We start from the raw sequence: 8,175 nt of genomic DNA, 5'->3' as shown, positions 1-8,175 counted from the left end.
GTTGTTGTTGATTGATTTGGAAAATCGTTGGCCCGGTCAAAATCGTAAACCACATCCAAAATTGAATACCTCAATAGAATGAAAGACTTCAAAATTATGATTGGTATGTTTTTATAGCCGGTTGTTTTTGATTGGTTTGAAAAACTTTTGGCCCGGTCAAAATCGTAAACCACATCCAAAATTGAATACCTTAATTGAATGAAAGACTTCAAAATTAGGGAATATAGTGAACTAAAAGAATTGAATGGAAAGCTTGAGAAATTGTTGACCCGGTCAAAATCGAATGACCCGATTCTAAATTGAATACCTCAGTTAATTGTGAGGCCTTGGAAATTAGGAAGCATAGTGTATAGTATAAAAGAATTGAATGAGAGAGCTTTGAGAAATTGTTGACCTGATCAAAATCGGATGAGCCAATTCTAAATTGTAGACCTCAATTGAATGTGGGATCTTTAAAACTAGGGAGCTTAGTTTTAACCATAATTTGACTATTTTTCCCCATGTCTATTATATTCTTGCGATTCAAACATCTAATTTTGTAAATTTTTCAATCATCAGTTTTGTATAAACAATCATACTAATTCCCTACATTTTATTTTTTTTCATTTTGGCGAAAAATATTCCAATCTATTAAAAAGTTCAACAGAAGTACAAAACACCTTAAACATAACAAAAGCTCATGAGGTCTCTAGACCACCGAACAATCACTAGCGCTGCCAGAATGAGACGTCGATGCTCCACTACAGGAGACTGATGACAACTGGCAAGTGTTCATGCACATGCCCCTAAGGTCCAGCATCCTGGAGTCACAGTCATCGTCGTTGAAACCTTGAATAGATCTGAAGCAACTGACACCAAATCTTGTTGTCGCACACACACGACGAGAAATCCTAACATCGCAACACCAAGGAGATGACAAAAATATATGTTGGAGCTCCGTCGATTACGTCTAGGTGGACGAACTCGAGGACGATCGGAGCCCAAAAGGCAATCATGAAGACAAAGTGACGCATCTGTGTGGGCTAAAATAAATCTAACATAAACCACTAACTGGGGCAAAAGCACCAGGATTCCCTCTCTGCTACCAGCCGTCGGAGCGAGTGGCATAGGGGAAGCGAATTCATGGGTTTGCTGATGAACTCTGGATGGAAGACTTTCCCCTAGCTGCCAAGACGACGAAAGCACTTTTCATGCTCTAGTAAGTTGTTCTAAAGCTCGTGCTCTGAGACTGGCTTTGAGAGAGTTGTGGAATATTCCGGATGAAGGGCTCTTCAAGTGATCGGGACCAGATTGGTTATTGATTTTGTTGGCTCAGTTGAACAGGCAGCAGAGGGTGCAAATCCTGTTTCTTTTCTGGCGAGCATGGCATTTGTGAGATGATTTAATTTTTGGAAAGGGGAAAGAATCCATTAATGCCTCCGCATGTTTTATGGACAGTTATTGGGCCACCTTCACATCCTGTCATAACACTATTTGGTTGGATGCTAGCAACAAAGGTAAGGAGAAGGTGAGAGGTGGTGTAGTTGATTATGCATCGTTAAAAGATCATCTGGTGTGGAAAACCTCGCCCTAATGACCATATCAAGATCAATGTTGACGCCAGTTTCGTGGAGAGTACTAATGCAGCCAGTGTGGGGGTTGTAGCTTGTAACTCTTCTGGAGAAATTATTGTTTTTTCCTGGGATTGATCGGTCTACTAGTGTGAATGAAGCTGAGCTTCGCGCCTGCCTAGCAGGACTTTATATAGGTATCACCCTTCACGAGTCTATTATTCTAGAGACTGACTATGCTTTTGTACACTCTTTCCATGCGAATGAGAAGCTTGACAGGTCCCCTCTAACTGATCTGATGAATGAGGCTCTGAGTATCTCCAGGATGATTCAAAATTTTAAGATACATCGGAGTGTCAATGAGGTGGCACATGAGATTGCTAAGTTTAGCTTTAGTACTAAGTCTGATGGGATTCTTATTAGTTCTGTCCCGCCTTACATGATGTATGATGTAACGAATTATTGTAAAAACATTTGTTTGGATTAATTAATAAATGGGGTTTTTTCCAAAAAGAGAAAAATACTTACTTTTCTATTCATATGTGTTTCAAATACCACGAATTAATTAGGACAAGCCATTCTACATGGTTAAAATTCGATAAGAGCTACCAATCAGCGGCGGAGCTATGTAGGCTCTGTTGGGAAACATAGAATATAATTTCAAAAAATTCATACGCTCACGCAAGATCTATCTAGGAGATGCATAGCAACGAGAGGGGGAGAGTGTGTCTACATACCCTCATAGACCGAAAGCGGAAGCGTTTGACAACGCGGTTGATGTAAGTCGAACTTCTTCTAGCTCCGACCGGTCAAGCACCGAATGTACGGCACCTCCGAGTTCTGCACACGTTTAGGGCGATGACGTCCCTCGCCTTCTTGATCCAGCAAGGTGTCGAGGAAGTAGATGAGTTCCGTCAACACGATGGCATGGTGCGTTGATGGTGAAGTGATCTGCGCAGGCTTCGCCTACGCACCGCGAGAATATCACCGGGGGTGTAAACTGTGGAGGGGGGCGCCGCACACGGCTAACGATTGTTGTTGTGTGTTCTAGGCGCCCCCTCCCCACATATATATAGGTGGGAGGGGGATGAGAGGCAGCCAGGGGCGCCCTAGGGTTGGCCGCCGCCCCTAGGAGCCCTGCCTTGCCCTGCGCCCCCTTTCCATGTATGCATGAAGGGGAAGGAAAGAGGGGGGGGTTGAGGGAAGGAAGTGGGAATCCTAATCCACACTTTCCTTTCCCTTCCCCCCCTTTCCTTCTCCTCCTCTTATAGCCTTATAGGGCGCACCAGCCCCTTGTGGGCTGGTGTGTTCCTTCACAAGGCCCATATGGCCCATAGGATTGCCGGGGGTACCCGAAACACCTTCTGGTGACCCGGTAAGTACCTGATACCCTCCGAAACACTTCCGGTGTCTGAATACCATCGTCCTATATATCAATCTTTACCTCTCGGCCATTTTGAGACTCCTCGTCATGTCCATGATCTCATCTGGGACTCCAAACAACATTCAATCACCAAGTCACAAAACTCATATAATACTACATCGTCATCGAACGTTAAGCGTGCAGACCTACGGGTTCGAGAACTATGTAGACATGACCGAGACACTTCTCCGGTCAATAACCAATAGTGAAACCTGGATGCTCATATTGGCTCCTACATATTCTACGAAGATCTTTATCGGTCGAACCGTTATGACAACATACGTTATTCCCTTTGTCCATCGGTATGTTACTTGCCTGAGATTCGATCGTCGGTATCTACATACCTAGTTCAATCTCGTTACCGGCAAGTCTCTTTACTCATTCCGTAATACATCATCCTGCAACTAACTCATTAGTCACTTTGCTTGCAAGGCTTCTTATGATGTGCATTACCGAGAGGGCCCAGAGATACCTCTCCGATACTCGAAGTGACAAATCCTAATCTCGATCTATGCCAACCCAACAAACACCTTTGGAGATACCTGTAGAGCCTCTTTATAATCACCCAGTTACGTTGTGCATGATACGTTGGCAGAAGTGGGCGTGCCCCATCACCGTGAAGTTGTGGTTGAGGCCAGGGCGAAGCCTCATGATGTCGGTCGCGTTCTGGAAGAGCCAGGCCGGCCTCCCCTTGTTGTGCAGAGGAGCAATTCGGCGGTGGAGGAAATCCACCCCAATCATCTCCAGGGTAAGCCCGGCAAGGGTGAGGCGGAGGATCCTGGTGGTGGCGATCTCGAGCTTGTCATCCTAAGCATCGACGTCGCCCCAGTCATTCCTTCGAACCGGTGGCGCCAGGCGGACCCGGCAGAACTCCTGTGGGTCGTCCTCCTCAATCCAGCACCACCAGCCCCGCCATTCTTCCCACCTCTCCTTCTGGGCACCCTCCGGGTATGTCCCTTTGGACCTTGGGATCCAAGTGACGCAACCAGAGATGGCACCTCCCTTCTGGATGCGAGGATAAAAGTAATGGCGGAAGAGCGCCGTGTTGGGAAGAACTCCGGCAAAGCCCTCACAGAGGTGGGCGAACAGAGCCATGCACGCCACGGCGTTTGGGGTAAAATCCAGTAGATGGGAGCCAAAAGTGTGCATGATGTCGTTGAAGAAATAAGAGAAAGGGGGGCAAAGGCCGTAAGAAAAGTAATCGACGAAGAACGGGTACCGATTCGGGGCGGCCTCGGCGCAATTGGCGGGGATGACGCGTGTGGCTGGATGCCCCCCCCCCCGTTTTGCACCCCCATAGGGGCTTGAAGCAGTCCCGGAGTTCGAACATGTCGACCGTCGAGGGGAAGTAGGCAAGCTGCGTCCGCCGCGCCGCCGACTCGCTCTCCGGCTGCTCCAACGCCCCGGCATCCTTAGCCACTCCCTTGCCCTTGGTGGATTTGGGGGCCATGGCGGCTGCGAGAGGCAAAGGACAGAGGACGGTGAAGACACAACGACGGCGAGCAAGGGCGAAGGCTTGCGAAGGAAGGAGAAGGGAGCGGCGGTTCCGATATTGGGGAAAGCACGAAGGGTAAATGAGCAGCGTGCCCGCGGTTATTCCTTTTTACGGGGAAGGCGCAGGTCGCCTCTTTTCCCATTAACTGCGATGTGACGCATGCGTGCGGAAACCGCCCCACGCATGACCCCCACGTCACGCACGCCCCTCCACGTCGCGCGTTCAACGCAGGTCGTGGGGAAGCGCAGCGGACGAAACAGTTACTGCGGTAAAAATCCGCCCCACCTGCCCGCGCACCATTCTGGGCCTGGCCCAACAACGCGTCGCGCTTATGTGTGGCCCTGGCCCGGGGGCTCCTGTCGGTGTACAAAAGTAGGGGCTCTTCTTTTGACCCTTTTACTTGTGCACGGGCAGTCAGAGCCGCGCGCGCCACGGCCACACTTAGCAGGGCAGAGGAGGGAAGCCGGAGAGAAACTGAAGCACGAGACAAACAAGGCGACGCCAAGACCAGAAACACAAGACAGCGAGGGGGCGAGGTGGACTCCCCCGGCAAGACCCTTGCCGGGGCAACTTGCCCAACACCAGCGGAGCGAGCCACCCTTGAGCCCAGAGGCTCCAAGCGCCGTCAACAACTACATTGGAACCAAGGCTCGGGAGGCACCTCCGTGGTGGCATGCAGATCTTTGTCAAGATCATAAACACACACGATCAGATGAGGACTAGAAGACAACGACCCTCGGCGGGATCCTAGCCGAGGGGATCCACAAGACCCCCGGCAAGCGCCTTGCCGGGGACGACTACAACGCCACGGCAAGACCCTTGCCGGGCCCCCGGCAAGACCCTTGCCGAGGGCATCAGTGGGGCCACTGCCAGGCCCGCACCAACCAAGACTCCACCGCCGTCCCCAAGCAGCTGCTAGCTCAACCAGCTGGGCAGGCACCTGCGTGGCAACGGGCAGCCTCTACACCAACTCAGCAAGCACTTGCGTGGCGGCGTGCAGATCTTCATGAAGGCCCTGCCACCGCGCCACCTCAGCTGCCTGCCTGCCTACATGGCACCGCATGCATCGCTGGCCTGGGCTCGTGTCGAAGCGAGACGGGGCGGCGACGGACGGGACGGGCCTCGTTCCCGTCCCCGATAAAGTTGATGGACACCTAAGTGGCGCATTTAATGCATTTTGTCCCCTAATGCCAGGCGATAAGCTTGCGCACTGTAGACCTTTCCACCTCCTGTATGCCACTGTGGCAGCCGCTTTCGACTATAAAAGGAGGCTCGAGGCATACTGGAGAGGGATTCGGCTCTTTTGGGCAAGTTACACCCTGTAGCTAGCTCAAGAACACAAGAACACTCAATACATCCACCAAAGCAGGACTAGGGTATTACGCATCCTCGCGGCCCAAACCTGGGTAAACGATTCGTGTGCTTCCTACTAGACCTGCTCTTCACACAACCCCGCGCTCGCCAATCGTAGAAGGGATTCCAGTGATCCCATAGGTGTCGTTTCCCCGACATGGTGCAATGGGCCGAGCTGCATAGGATGTCCGGATTGTCCATGAGGGACGTCATAGTTCGGCTGTGGCCGACCGAACCCATTCCAAGCAGCTATTTCGGCCTGGTGCAGCGACTCGTCGACGCGCTGCCCCGAATTGACGCGGTCAAGCGGTCGTCATGTATAGAAGGTGCATGGATGGCCTTTGCCCGTGTCAAGATGCACTGGGCGAAAATGAAGGCCGCCATCGTGGCAGTCGAGGGCCCGCCAGGAGGCAAGGACCACCGCAAGCCGGAGCACTATTTCGAAGACGTCCTAGAGGGTGCCCGCTTGATAGAGGGTCAATGCTCGAAGGATATCATGTTCGAATGAATGTATCTGAACTGCCTGAACGTTGTATTATAAACCAAGGCTTTTGTAATATATTTGTGCCTTTTATCTTAAAGTATTTTTCCTCCTGTGCGGCCGTTTTTTTGTTCTTGAGAGTTTACCAGTTGTCAGCTTCAGCCCCACGTAGATACTACGGGGGTGTTCGGAATAGCACATGGCCACACTTGACCCAACGTCTTGGTCCATAAAGGAGGTGTCAGTGCGGCGAACAAGGCAATCGGACTATGCGGCTTTATCACTCTCACTCGGCCATAGGAGTTTGACAATGGGACTGTAAGATAGCCCTTGGTGCGTATGCGGCTATCCGAACTTGGATGCCTTAAGAGCGTGACTGGAAAGAGCCAGTCCTTCGTGTAATACGGAAGAAATCGCTAGAGATTTAGTAAGTCGCCGAATTGCTGACTAGCTCTCGCCGCATCATGACAGTCAGTTTTCGGCTTTCTCTACTGAGGTGCTTGACCGGACGAACCAGAAACATAATCGCAGTAGTTCTCCCTTTACTATATTAGCCGAACTAGCAGAACGTAAGGTAGCAAACACAGGAGCCGGGCAACCTAACTATTGACCAAAGACATGATTCCGAGCCGATGCATATAATGCAGTATTTGGGACGCCGAAGTCTACTCTGAGAGTGTTCGAACTTTCTGTTTTCGAAAATATATATGGCTGAATTGAGCCCCTGGCGATTTAAGTCGCACCGAGGTGTATATGCCAATTTGACGTAAAGTGGGAAAACAGATTAAGAAATAAGCCAATACCGAACAAGGTTGGGCGAAACTGTTTCCATTATAGTCTGATTGGTACGTCAAAACGTATTTTTACAGAAGATGCCATAAGCATCAAGGCTATTTTACATGCCGAGAACAAGGGAAAGCTGTATATAGGTCCTAAAAAGGAAAGATGATCTTGAAGATCCTTTGGACACTCTGCCGCACGTCTGCGCCGCTTTTCACCTTGGTGTATGATCCTTTAAGAGGATCAACAATCGAGTATACATAAGGGGCCTAGAAAGGGGCCCTTATTACCATCCGAAAGTGATGTGGGTTGTAAATAACCTGATAAATAAAAACAAGAAGAAAAAGGTGGAAAAATATGAAGGTCCAGATAGGGTCGAGCCATACCATGGACTTTATTTTTAGTATGCCTCCGTCCTTGCCCATGGTATCTTTAGTGCGTAGTTATGTACGCGCGGTACGTATGTCGCTATCAGGTTGGGGCTTTGACGGAGGCCAAATTGCTAATCTAGCTCTGGACCAGCCGGACTGTCGTTCTGCAGGGTAGACCGGACTTGTTTGATAGTGTCCGAGGGCTTGACTGCCGATTTAGTTTTTGGCTCAAAAGGGCCACCCTGTACTTCGGCTGCGAGGGCCGCGGTATGCTCCTCAACACGGAGGAAGCGCTCCATGTTTCCATTAACTGTAATAACGCCGCGGGGTCCAGGCATTTTGAGCTCTAAGTAAGCATAATGCGGGACCGCATTGAAGCAGGCGAAGGCGGTTCTCCCGAGCAGTGCGTGATAACCGTTGCGGAAAGGGACGACGTCGAAGATCAAGTCTTCGCTTCAGAAGTTGTCCGGCGAACCGAAGACCACTTCCAATGTTATTGAGCCCGTGAAGCGGGCTTCTACACCGGGTATTACTCCTTTAAAGGTGGTTTTAGTGGGCTTGATTCTTGACGGACCAATGCCCATTTTGCGGATGGTGTCCTGATAAAGCAGGTTAAGGCTGCTGCCGCCGTCCATAAGGACTCGCGTGAGATGGAATCCGTCGATAATTGGATCGAGGACCAATGCTGCCGAACCTCCATGACAGATACTGGTCAGATGGTC

This window comes from Triticum aestivum, chromosome 4D, assembly GCF_018294505.1.
Source record: "Triticum aestivum cultivar Chinese Spring chromosome 4D, IWGSC CS RefSeq v2.1, whole genome shotgun sequence".
NCBI classification, from domain to species: domain Eukaryota; kingdom Viridiplantae; phylum Streptophyta; class Magnoliopsida; order Poales; family Poaceae; genus Triticum; species Triticum aestivum.
This window is presented reverse-complemented; position numbering follows the sequence as displayed.